Raw genomic sequence first — 14,515 nt, 5'->3', positions numbered from 1 at the left:
ACAAATCTGCAGTACAATTGGTGTGGACCTCTTGCAAACCTGGCACTCCTCGCGGTTCCAAACCGACAACGATCTCGATCACACACTAGCAAGATGAATCCAACTAAGCAGGAGACATCACACAATTCATGACTACCTTCTCATGTTTGGCCCATTGGATGGACATTTTCAAGAATTCATATTATACTTTTAATGACTATAGGCAAACGGACCTAGCAACCTCACTTTTGAAGAACAATCAAAATGTCTTACATTTTCCCTGTGCCCTGAAGAAGTGGACACATATGTGGATGAAACATGTTAGCTGGTTTTAGGTATGTATTTCTGATGCAACAATAAAGAAAAGATTTCCAACTACTTCTTGAACTCTGTGGATATATTTGGAATGACAATTGATATTGTAGAGGTGGTGCACCTCTGATTGCTTTGTTCACCTGTTTTACCTAACTTACGTTGGCACTTTTTTAGGCAGAGGTTATCTGCAGGGAGTGCACACATTCCCAAATCAAAATACTCTCAGCTAACTTTCCTGGGAGATAACACTTTTAGGTGCAGCGTCAGTTTGTGGTCCTCTGCCTGTTGCTCTCTTCCTTACATTAACTAATATTTGTAGGCTCTATTTTATATATTCAAATATTAAACACATATCTTAATCCAAAAATAATAATTTATCAGCACTATTAGTTCTTGAAATCTGGGTTCTGACACCATGTGACATTGGATTTTATCACATTTAAAAATCACACTATTCCTTGCCTTTTCTCAGAAACGATGGCAGAAGCTTTATAAATGTTCCTTATAAAGAAAGTTTTATTGGGCACATAAGGCTTTTTTCTCTTTACAGCCTTCTTACCATAGCCAACATATGTTTCACATACATAGCACTACTTTAGGGTTGTGCACAGGACAATTGTAAAAAGAGGAAAGAGAAACACCCAACATTTAACTTCTAAAATGCAGAAACAAGGAATATGTTTATTTTCAATAAAAGAATTTACAATATCAATAATATCCTATACTATAATTGACCAATCATTTGTTAAAACATACGATTTCAATCTATTACCTGCTCACTAAGAAACTGCAGTAAACCAGGACCTCCTTTCAATTATAGAAATACCAAGCCACTCTTCTTTACAAATCGCAACAGACTTAAAGAATAATACAACATACGGTCCAGCATCTAATTCAAGGTTGGATCAATTTGGTCAATTCGATATGCAAATAGGGAAAGGTCCAAGTATATCATCATTGGACATGGATACTTCTAAAATAGGAGGAAAGGAAATTTATAAATCTAAAAAACCCATTAATCAAATTGATACGGATAATTTATCTTCTCTACATTCGTCATTACTAAACATTCTACAAAAATCGATTTCTGTACTAAATATGCAATCGGACAAATTATATTTACAGATTGATCTCATGAATATTATGGAACCATATGTTTCCAGCATTAATACAAAAATAGACATACTCACCACCCAGCTTGAGAAGGCTCAACCACCTAAAAGCAAAATAACGTATTAACAACGCATTCACCAATGATCGCCCACAATCATCCACTATAAATACTAACACTTCATTTATTCAAGTACTAACGAAAAGGCAAACAAAAACGTGCTAGAAAAGTAAGAGACAATACAAATGTTTCAATGCACAAAGACCTCAATGGCAAGGAAGTCTATCCACTTTTTAACCACACACAAAAAAACAAACCCCTTCCAGAAAAAAAGGTTATAGAAGAAAAATCTGCAGCCAAGGAAAAAACTGAATATTGCGGCCTTCAATTAAGGCTGCTAATGAAGTTCCCGAAAATAGTGGAAAAAAGGGAAGGCAAGAAAGAAGGATAAAGAGGACCAGATACCATCCAAAAAAGCTCCATCTCCAAAAATACCCGCCGCTAATAACAAAACCAATAAAGTGGAAGACCTTCCGGTCACTATGCAAACAGAAGCATTTTTTTCGGATAGTTAGGATGCAGAGTCTGATACATCATTAGAGGATGTTACAAAGCAAGATTTTACCAGACAACCTGAGGCACTGTCTGGCAACCTTTCTGAACAGAATCCGCGGGTAGTAGTGGCTTCTACATTAACAATCAGAATAGTATTAAAACACATGAACGGGTAATAACTTCCAGGGTGGACAAAACAATCACGATCACATGTCCCCTATTAGAAAATAATGCGAGCATAAACCCCTCTATACAAGAAGCACAGATCAGGATGCTAATAATGGGAAAAACATAACAAGAACTATTGATGCACATTGGGCAACCAAAATAAAAAGTAAAACACCAATGCAGGATTGTATAAGTGAAGTGCCATTCCAGAAAAACGACATCAGTGACCAATGGCAAATCAAAATAATTCCGCAATATAGTTCAAGAGGTAAGCAAGACATGTTAAATCAGGGTAATATCTTGAGGCTGCTAGCTGAAATACAAACATTACGTTTTATTGAAACAACTGATTTACTGTCGGTGAAGTTTTTGCCAAACGCACACCTGCATCAGTCATAAATAACTAACATCATGGAAATCAGAAAAAATTGTAAGTCATATACTAAATGCCAAAGAACAATTTGAATCATGGGGCATACCAATGATAAAACCAATCCTGCAGTGTTACCCAGCTCCATTGGCTCAATGGGAAAACAAGGATAGGACCCACACCCCAGCATACTCGATTTTGCAAAACGCCCCAGGACCGACAGGTAAAGACATAACAACACCAATAAAAAGAAGATATCTCCAGGGGTATTGCTCATCATTATCAACAAGAAATGTAAATATGCAATGACCAATCTGTGAACCAACGTGTACCTTGCAAAATGCCAAATTGAACATATATTGTTGGAATGTTGGTGGTGCAAAAGCTAAATTTACAGATAGGACTTGAACAGAAACTTGGGTTTCATATGACATCATTGCGCTGCAAGAAACCTGGCTGATAGACCCTTTTCAATTGCCGGGTTTTACACTATACCAGGTGGATGCTGTAAAAAGGTGGATTATCGGTTTACATATCGAATAACCTCAAAGTTGAATCAGAACAGATGATGACCACATCGACAAATATTCAGATAATTAGACTTGACTTTGGCAGAAATAATTGGATAACTTTGTTAATCCTTTTCAATGTTTATGCTCATCCAAATACTCAGAAAAAGCAATAACAATTACAAAGTTACTACATGAGATATCTGAAGTGAGATGCAACTCCCCAGATTAGAATATTGTGACTACAGGTGATTTCAATAGTCATTTCATTCACACGCCAGAGTATGATGATCAGCTGGCAGTAGAAAATGAAATTTGGTCAATAAACCAACAAACACCCCATCCCTGGAGAAAACCTACTAAAGTCAGTAAGGACTTGGTTATCTCTCTGGAATATTTAGGTTTGCGAGTAATCAATGGGAGTACACTGGATGATAATCCTCCTAATTTTACTTACTATGGACCACCGAGTGGGTTCGTAATTGACTATACCATTCTCTCTTTGCCACTAATACAGCACCTAAGTTCGTTTAAAATAAAGTGCACAACGGATAGTGATCACTCAATCCAACACATACCAATAAATATTCATCCAGACGGATATCAGTCTGCTCCAACAATTGACAAAGGAAGTGCCCTAACCATCTACAAACGATTGAATTGGACAACCCATCGACTTCCAGGACTAGCTGGCAAAGCTAAAACAGTTATGGAGAATAGACTATTGCCATCATCCACAGCATTACATGCCTGGATCAAATTTGTCACCGAAATGACAAATTATTAGCCAAATTCGAAACCAGGACAGGACAAAAGTTACATACATATTTAAACAACAAGAGAGATAGGGCTAAGAATCACTCCTCTTCCCTCAATATCAATGACCAAACAACAAAAGAGTGATTGATGGCGCAAAATAAAGGTGAAATATAAACACTGAGATTTGCAGCCAAATACAAACTCTAAACAAGAAGAACACAATGGAAGAATATGAACGTTCACACTCTTCCATTGTCGTTCTTCTTGTTTAGAGTTTGTATTTGGCTGCAAATATCAGTGTTTATATTTCACCTTTATTTTGCGCCATCAATCACTCTTTCATTGTTAAGCAAAAGTTACATACATAATTCACTACAGAGAATAAAAGTGTTGAAGAAAGAATTGAGAAGAGAAATAAGGAAGGTAAAAAAGCAAGGCTACCATCCAGTAGCAATGGATACTTTAACTCAAACGAAGAAGAAATTTAAGAAACATGTCTGGCAGGAAAAGAATAAATGACAGACGAATTTTGGGCAAAGTTGCTCTAAATTGTAAACAATCGAATACCAAAGTGTTTTGGAAAACAATAAATGGCTTACACAAGGTAAACCCAGTATCACTATCTTCAAATGTTACGGAGCAAGAGTGGGTAGTCCATCTCACAAAACTCTTTACTGATGAAGGCCACCTACAAGCAATTAAATCTACCAAGGTCATTGAGACTGAGCAAATAATTAAGACTAGAACACAATTTGAGCTGGTAGATGCTTTAGATGTGACATCATGCACGCTCACAAAAGTTGAAAATGTGATCAAGCAGGAAGAAGTGATAGCGCCCCAGGTCCAATTGGCATCCCTCAGGCAATATTCAAACTGGACCCAAAATACTGGGCCAACCCGATAATGCTCTTGTTCAAAGAGGGGGAAAATACAGGGATGACTCCAGATAGCTGGAGGGGATCCATAATAAACCCTATCTTTGAGGGAGGTGATAAAACAAATCCATCCAACTATAGATTAATAGCTCTTATTGACTCGGAAGCCAAATATTACGCATCATTAATATTAGATGATCTAATAAAGTGGTCTAATTCTAAGTCCTTGATCCCACCACAACAAACAGGATTTCGGAAAGGGTATGGCACGCTAATCAATATGACAACAGTAGCATCCATTGCGGAAAAGAGCAAACGCCAAAAGAAGAAACTGGAACTCTGCTTTATAGATCTGAAAGCAGCTTTTGACTGTGTTGATTGACCACTTCTATGGATTAAATTGCGACAGTGGGGAATTCAAGAAACAATGCTAAGAGCAATTGAATAGTTATACACAGATACATGGATCCATATTAAGATAGGGGATGGGACCAACATATCAAGAAAAATACCAACCGCAAGGCGTCTTAAGCAAGGATGTGTGCTAGCACCACACTTGTTCAACCTCTTTACGGCGGATTTATCAATCCAACTAGATCAAGTCAATCCACATAAACTAAGGATAGATTCACTAACGTTATCCCATCTATTATATGCTGACGATATTGTCCTTCTGAGTCATACAGAAATTGGACTCCAAAGATTGATAAAAGAAACTGCGGCATACACAAAGCTCAATAAATTGAAAATTAAAATTAACAAGAAAAAAAACATGCGTATTGGGAATAATCTCCTCAAAAACAAGAGAGGAGCATCCTCAGGACACAAGGTCCTATTGATGTAAAGAAAACGGGGGGGGAGAAAAATGCAAAGAAAGAAATCTATTTCTATAAAAAGGAAATCTATTTTTATAAAAAAGAAATCTATTTTTATAAAAAAAACCCTCACTCACCAACCTGGTTGGTGACATGCTTCATCATCGGGGTGCACCAGACTGACCGATTGTCACTCCGGTGTGCTGCGACGCCTGCAACTGCAGTGGAGCTGGTATTTTTGTGTGAGTTGTGACAAAAGTGATTGTAAGTGATTTTAAAAAGGTGTTTGACATGTACTCTTACCCAATTTATTCTAGAGTCGTGTGACACGGTTAAAACGAAGCAGAATAGATACCTTTTCTGGTGTAAGGTGACCAAAAGGTATCAATGCTTAAGTGAAAATGGTCAACCGGTCAACAACTTTGAATTGAATTGACTCCAACAGTCTTTCTGTCTGCCCTCCTGGGGCCGATTAGGACGAGTAACCCCAATCGGCCCCTCGGTGAGAGGGCAGAACTCACTCTCGACACAAAAAAGAAAAAGGGTAGGGACTAACTCCCTCAGGCATTGGGCCATACCTCCTTCCCCTAAAGCTCCAACTGTCTTTCTGCACACTTCAGGGCAGATTGTTGGATTGACTCCTAAAATAGCACTCTGAAAAAAATATTTGAAGTTGGCCTGTTATCAGGTTATACTCTCCACCCCTAAAGTCCCAACAGTCTTACAGAGCACCTCTGGGAGAGATTGGTGATTGGGGATATACTTCACATTTGGCCTCTTAAGGGAGGGGGCAGAACTTCAAACAACAAGGGATAGATTATTTAAAAAAATAGAGCTGGGGTCTGGCCTGTCCTGGCATCAGGGTATACCCACACCTCTAAAGCCCCATCACTCTTGCTGCTCTCCTGGGCAAAGAGAACCCCTATTCCTATGGCACGCAAGATAACATTTGGATTGTTGTACATGCAGGTTTGACATATGTGCCACCAGACAAGTATTTATCCTCCATTCTGCCTTCCCTGGTGACAGAAAGACTCTGTACCCAGGGCTGGGGGATGCATTGCTCTGTAAGCATGGACAAACCCTGCATCCAGTTGTGTTTCTCCCTTTTTCCCTGATGTTCTGGTAGGCTTTCGGACCATCCTGGAATGGGCGGATACGTGGTAAATACCACAATCTGCATATTTAGGAGGGTGTAATGCAAGCCATTGTGGCATTGGGTCTCACAACCTAGCACCAGACAGTACCCTCTCTGCATCCTCATATGTCAAAACTATGCGCAAATAATTAACATTTCTTTTACTTGCCATGGTAAATGGCTGCACTATTTGGGCTCTGGGGTAGACATCAATCATACCCAGGGATTTATGAAACCTTGTATGCATCCCAGGATATAAGCATATTTTCTTCTTCTCTTGATTGAAATGCTGTTACCCATGTGTGGGTAAACCCAACACATTTCAAAGGAATGGGCCAAAACTGCAACCATGGAAAGACCTCATTCACACCTCATTGACTTTACACAGTCCAAGTTTTGACTGGTTCCTGTTATGGACCTTAAGCCTAGTCACACAAGTGGGATACAGCTTTTATTAATCCACTTGTGGGAATACTAGGGGGTAGGAATTATGTAGATCTGCAGAAATTGAGCAACTTTCTGTCACAGAACCATGAGTTTAATCTGTCATTTTACATCAGCAGGGCATTCTGGGTAAGGAAACGTAGTGGAATCCACTTAGGTCACACCATCTTGGACTCTTCTTGGTGTCTAGTTTGGAGAAATGCCTAGGGTTGGTAGGTTTTCCTGGGTGCCAGACGAGCCCAGTCACAAATACCACAGCCACTGACATTGCTGGAATGGTTTAACTTGAAAATATCATGATGGTTCCTTGGTGTTTTCTGTGACCTTTCCTGTCGCCGGTAATAATCCAAACCACACAAGTGGGATGCCATATTTATATCAGGAGAAATGTGGAAATGTTGGGTGGTAGGAATTTTGTGAATCCCTGGAGATTTCTGAATTTTCCTCCAGAAATGTGAGGAAAAAAATTGATTTTAGCCACAACTTGACATTTGCAGAGCATTCTGTGTAAGAAATCATAGTGGCATACACACAAGCCACACCACCTTGGGTTACCTCCAGTGTCTAATTTACAAACACTGTATGAGTTTGGTAGGTGTGCTGGGTGTCAACCCAGCACAGGCCCAAATAACACAGGGGCATAATATCAAGACAGTCGATAAAATTATCCAGATTTAGCGGCAGAAAACTGCCGCTAAAACAGCGATAATGATCTTGATAATAAGCTATATGGAATTCCAATTGAAGCCCATGTTAGATGTCCTTCACATCTAACATGGGCTTCAATTGTAATTCCATAGAGCATATTATCAAACCCATTATCGCCGTTTTAGCGGCAGTTTTCTGCCACTAAAGCAACGATAATTTTATCGCCTGTCTTGATAAAATGCCCCACAGTTAGCAACTTTGCTAGACTTGGTGAAGTGCGATCAAAATTTGTGATTTTAAACCAGGTTTTACATTGGCAGGGCACTGCGGGAAAGAAAGCTTAGTGGGATCCATGAAGGTCACACCACCTTAGACTGCCCTTGTGTCTAGTGTTCAGAAATGTCTAGGGTTGGTAGGTTTCCTTGAGTGCCAGCCGAGCCCAGGACAAAATACCTCAGCTACCCACATTGCTCAAAAAGTCTTGATGTTCCATTGCTGCGTTTTTGGCCTTTTCTGTCACTAGTGAAAAAGTCAGCCACACAAGTGAAGTGACTTTTTTTTCGGGAGAAATGAGGGAACACTGAGTAGTAGGAATTCTATGGATACCTGAATATTCCAGAACTTTCACTCACTGAAATGTGAGAAAAACTGGGATTTTAGCCAAAGGTTGAGGCTTGCATGGCATTCTATGTAAGAAAACGTAGTAGGATCCACACAAGTCACACCATCCTGGACTTTCCTGGGCTAATAGTTTTCAGAAATTACTGAGCTTGTTGGCATATCCTTGTTGTCACCCCAAATAACGCAGCCACGTTGCTCGAATGGGTCAATTTGAAAGGCAAAATCTTTGTTTCCTGTTTTTGTCAAGAGAAGAGTGGTATACAACATTTGTTATTATCAATTGAATTTCTTTCTATTTTTGACTTCCATATGTAAGACAATGTGCAAAAATTATCATATTTTCCAAAATGCCCTCTCAATCACATAATATTGGAATACCCAAACTCACAGTTGTACAAATAGCACTATTCCTAAGCACATTATCTTGGACATGTTTCAAAAGTGCATGTAATCCTTCATCCTCATTCCTATTTCATTAGGCTTTGCAATAGGCATGGTCAGTACACAACGAAAGATGCATTATATGCTGCAGCTCAGTAGTTGGCTATGAGTATTGCATGTTTTCTGACAACCAACAAACACTAATGGTCCATATTATGATGTTGGTCAGAAAGCTTCCGACCCTAGGTCAGAGGCTTTCTGACCGACATCCCTGGTTTGACTTTTGACTGCCTAATTACAATCTAGATGGTCGGAAGTCAAACCGGCCGGCTCCCGACGGGCTCAAGGAGCCCATCTGGTAGTCGGAACGGCAATGTAATCCCTTTAGGATGGCGTTTCAGGTGTCGAGATTACAACAGCGGTTTCACACAGCCTTTCCATGCCAGCCTTTCCGACATGGAAAGGCAGTCAGAAAGTGACTTTGGGAGCCCCTAGCAGGGCCCCTTGTCTCCGCGGCCTACAGTTGTGGCCCCCCCGCACATCTCTGCACCATGTGGCAGGCACCGTGAGGTAGCTATATAACAAATTTAAGGAGTACCACCAAAGATGAGGCTAGACAGCCAATATTGGTGGAATGAGACACTAGTGTGAAAGAAGAAGTCCTTCTTTGTTTTTAAGGAACCCCTCACTCACCGACCTGGTCGGTGACATGCTTCATCATCGGGGCCACCTTGACAGCCGAGTGCCGTCAAGGTGTGCTGCGACACCTGGGATACAGTGGAGCGGGTATGTGAGTGATGAATGTGAAAAAAGAAAAAAAGTCAGTGAGTTAAAAATTGTCCTGGTATGACTTATCCAAATATTATTTATTCTAAGGCTACTGGACAATGTTAAAAACAGTGTATGTTGATACAATAAAGGCTTTAATAGGACCTAGTGTATCTGTGGTATGTGAGGTGCCTGCCACACGGTGCAGAGTTCACAGTGCCTGCCACATGGTACAGAGATTTACACACACTTCCATTCCTTTATGGGTGTTTGTGCAGTGTAAGAGAGTATTATTTTTTTTAATTGATCATTGGGGCAAACAATTCGAGCTGAAATTGTCACTTATTTCTATTTTTTCCTACTTATTTTCATTAGTTCTTATTTTGATTAATTTCTTTCGGATAACCATGAATGATCTATACAAATGACCACTGCTGAATTCAGAATGTTATCTACTTGTATGGCTTTCTGGATTCATCCATGTATGTGAGATTTGTTTGCACCATTAACTGTTAGGTAAAAGCGTCAAAAATAGGAAACATAAACTACCAAAATGGCAAAAATTGTGGTAAAAAATCTTTTTCTGCAACTCTGCCTGTTTATGAAAGCTGGGTCCACGGTGATCTTAGCAAAGCAACTCTTTTGCTGATGCCATTTATAGAAGAAGAAAAAAGCATACACTTTCATCCAGATAGCCTTTTTTTTGCTATTTTCTTGCTCCTTCTTGGGAACTCTACAAATTATGGGTACTTTTAGAATCTCCAATTTATCGGAAAAAGGACACTAATTTGGTCTTGATACTTTTTGGTGAAGATTTGTTATCAGGGTTGAAGCACAAACTGCCCCAAAGATCATAGCAGGACTCAACATGGGATCGGAAGGGGAAAAGCCTCAACACTTTGGGGTTAAGGATAGCCAACTCTATGGTCGTAAATAGGTCTTAACACTACTGAAAGAAATACAATAGAATTTATAATAGAGTTTGTAAAGCATGCGGCTGCTTCCGAAGAAGCGTCCTGGTGCTAGCGGAATGAGTAGGAAACAACAAGAACTAACAGACCCTCAGTACAGAAAGCCTACACATTAAAAAGTAAAGTTTTCAATATTTTACAAAAAACAGGTTCAGAAGGAGCGAAATGCAGGGCAGTCAGCAGGGAGCTCCAGAGCTTGGCAGTCAGAAATGAGAAGGAACAGCCACCTCTTTTAGGCTTGTGGACCCTGGGACCCGCCGAAGTTTAAGCACGTTGGATCGCAGCAATCTACCCTGATAGTAGGCTGACAATCTTTTTCTTAAATATAAAGGGCCCTTTTGCTCAAAGGCTCTATAGACAAAGATTATTGATTTGAATTTCATGCAGTTGGCAATAGACAGCCAATGTAGACTGCGTAAGGAGGTTGTCACAGATGAATGAGCTGGAATCTTGAAAATTAGATGTGTTGCCACATTTTGAATGATCTGCAAACTATGCAGCAAGTAGGATGGTAAACCCATGTACAAGCTAATTGCGTAGTCTAGCTTAGAAGTAACCAGGGCTTGAATGATGGTCTTACAATTGTCCTCAGGAGCCAGATAGAGAATCTTTCTGAAAGATTTTAACCTAAGGAAATAACTAGCCGTAACAGCTCTAACCAGTGGTTCGAAATACAGATTGCAGTTGAATTTGAAGCCTTGATTTCTTACCACTTGCAATGTAACGGGGTATACTAAGCTCTGAAGGCCATCAGTTATAAGCATCAGTAAATTTGTTAATGCCAAAGAAGGATATTTCCTTTTTGTCAGAATTCCCTTAGAGGCAATTAACATTCATCCATTTACTGACAGTCTTCAGACAGTCCTTAAATGAATTCAAGACTCCAACATCCATCCACCGAAAGGAAAACATCAATCGATGTGGTCAGCATACCAGAGCACCCTCATACCCCTTGATTCAACGAGACCAGCCTGGGGGACCAGATAGACATTTAAAAAGTCATACTCAGAGGAGAGGACTGAGGCACCTCACATTCAGGTGGTATGAAGAATGATTGAAGGCTGGGAGAAGTACTATTTGTGATCTGTCTTCCCAATAGGATTTGAGCCACCCCCCCTCTCCAGCCCATGGATACCCACACTCCACAAACTTTTCAGAAGAAGAGAATAGGAGACCAAGTTTAAAGCCACGACAGATCCATAAAGACAACCATAGCTGCCGCGTTTGGTTCAAGAGTGTCCCTAATAAATTCAGAGACCTCCCAGAAAGCTGATTCTGTGGTCTTGCCTGCATGAAAATCAGATTGCGTGTCATGTAGGAGATGGTATTGCTCCAAAAAATGGGAGAGTTGTTAATTGAACAACTTCTCTAACATCTTGGCTACTGCAGGTAAAAGATGGATCGTTCTAAAATCACTATGCACCTTGGGGTCTGCATTAGAGTTCTTTAGTAATGGCAGTCGTAGGGCCTGTTTCCAGGTCTGTGGCGATATAGCTGCCTTCAACGAGGCATTCACCAGTTTATTAGGAACAGGATTGACCAATGGAGCAACAAGTTTAAGAATGTCTGGGGGATCAAGAGGTGACCTACACTTAAAGTTAGCCAGTAAAACGGACAAGTCCTCCTGAGAGATTAAGTCAAAAATGGTCAGCAACGGGCCAGGTAAAGTGTTCTTGTCCAAGTTAGGAGTGGACAGCTCCTGTGGGGGAAGTTATCATAGATCACTTTGATTTTATGAACAAAAAAAGTCTGAAAGCTCCTAGCACAAGTCCAGGGATTTTGCAGCACACTAGGAGACAAAATGAGTTTACAAACCTAAAACATTTGCGGGGTTTATTAGCGGCAGTGGGGATAGAGGAAGGGAGAAATTCTTTATGTGCCCTGCGCAGAGCTCTACAGAAGTTGCCTGATGCTTTCTTGTTAACCAATTTTGATTCCAAATCATATGATTTCCTCCACGACGTTCATGGTGTTTACAGTGTGATCTTTCATCTCTTAAGACAGCTGAGAACTACATCACTGAGGGTTTTGATCTATGCTGAGAAGCTGTTTTTAAAGGGACAATCAAATCATAGGCCATGAAAAGCCACGTAGTCCCAATGACAGCCCACAACCCCCCAATTTTGAGCGGGGTCGTTGTAGTGCATCAGAAAGCATTGGTTCAGAGATTTGGCTCCAAGACCTGGAGACTCTCTGAAAAAGCAACTGATGTTTCTTAGGGAGATTAATGATAATTTGTATAAGCACCAGGGTGTGATCCAAGCAGATTAGCTTAAGAAGTCGATCGATATGAATGTTCAAAGAGTGGGAAAAAATAAGGTCCAAAGTATGGCCAGCCCTCTGGGTGGGACCACGCACATGTTGTTCTAGGTTAAATCCTCTAAAGTAGAAAGAGACTGTTTAGCCACTGATCAGCTGAGCTCATCTATATTCAAATCAAAGTCACCCAGCAGAAGGAAGTTAGAGCGGAGTATAGAGAGCTGACCTATCAAGTCCATTAATAAGTTGAGGACCACAGTAGAGCAGTTAGGAGGTCTTTAAATTAGCAGCCCCGAGACCGTAAAAGATGTGTCTAAGGTAAAAACAAAGGAGAGGCCTTCAATAGTACCACTATTAGAAAGTTAGAGCTAAAGTAATGATAATATTCCCTGTACACTATAGCCACACCTCTGCCCTGTTTGTCCACTCTGTAAATAGACTGAATTAGGAACCTAGACAGGATGGATAAAGCAATATCCGGCGTGGAGGAGGACTCTGTAAGACAGGTTTCCTTCAAGAACAATAAGTTATCGCACATATCTTCTATAAGTAGTTCAAATATGTTCAAAAGAGTGTTTAGATAGAGAATGACAGTTAATTAGGGAAGCCAAGATGAAGGAGCCCTGCTGCTCCTTCCAAGGAAAAGCATTGTCCGATAAAGAAGTCCCGGGTGTAGACTCATGAAACCCATTCAGCAAATTGAGGGAGACACCAAAAACGGAAAATTAATCCTACCATATTTACTGGACATATTATCAAGGTTGAATTTGTGGCTACACAGGGGAGTGATAGGCAGATTTTGAACTGTTGTCAACTTATCTCTTGAATAAACCTTACTCATAGGAGGCTCGATGGACTCACTGGCAGCATGGCTGGTGCTGGATGCTTTCCGGACGTGGACAGGCACAGACAGGCTTGCTTTTGGGACGCCCGTTGCGTGTCCGCGGCATATCCTTGTTTTTATGGAGAGAGGAAACCCGATTCTAACCACTAGAGTGCAGTCACACTAAAATGGCATTACTGAGGTAAAATCGATAGAAGTGTTCAATAATTGCACCAAGCCCCTGTTTTTTAAAAACAGTATTACAATTAAAATTAAACTTAGTAGCTCTCTTAATCCCATTTACCCACTACAGTAAAAACACAGAATAAAGTGGCAAAAAATTTGCAGAGTAACATGCAGTTCCAGGCAGAGCCAGCTGCTGTGAGTCTGCGGCATTGCCCATCTTATAAGGAGTGAGGGAAACCCAATTCCAACCACTAGAGCGTGTCAACACAAATTGGCACCTCTGTGGTGGTGTCAGTGGAAGTGTTAAGTAATTGCACAAAACCCCTATTTTTCAAAACAGTATTACAAGTAGTAGCTCTCCTAATCTAATTAACCCACCACAAGAAAAAACTCATAATAAAATGGCAAAAAATGTGCAGAGTAACAAGTTGTTACTGGCAGATACAGCCTCTGTGAGTCTACGGCATTGACCTGCTTATATGGAGTTAGGGTATTAATAACCACATTTCAAAGGGGTCAAAAGGCCTGATTCACAAACTGCATTTTTTAGCACATAAAGCAGTTCTATGGTGTTACAACTCACTACAAAATGCAATGCACAAACCTAGATCTCCACTTCCACTGCTCCTTTTTTTTTCTATAGGGAAATCCTCACACATGTACGTTTATTACTTAGTAGTAAATGTGGTTGGGACCAGGGAGCCGCTGAAAAAGGAACATACTTACTACTAAAAGGGAGGGATTTAAGGAGGGGTTGGAGAGGTTAGGGAGGGATGTTCACCCACCCACAAAAGAGTAACCCCATTCCTATTCATAAATT

The 14,515-nt window shown here is 40.3% G+C and overlaps 1 protein-coding gene across 1 annotated transcript in view; it reads left to right on the top strand.

Moving 5' to 3' along the window:
• LOC147727391 (coiled-coil domain-containing protein 171-like) overlaps nucleotides 1-14,515 on the top strand; it is a 1,936,181-nt gene that overhangs the window by 455,952 nt on the left and 1,465,714 nt on the right. The window lies entirely within an intron of this gene.

The sequence above is a fragment of the Lissotriton vulgaris genome, chromosome 3_1 (assembly GCF_964263255.1).
Source record: "Lissotriton vulgaris chromosome 3_1, aLisVul1.2, whole genome shotgun sequence".
NCBI classification, from domain to species: domain Eukaryota; kingdom Metazoa; phylum Chordata; class Amphibia; order Caudata; family Salamandridae; genus Lissotriton; species Lissotriton vulgaris.
Note: the sequence above shows the minus strand (reverse complement) of the source record. Positions and strands in the feature narration are given on the sequence as shown.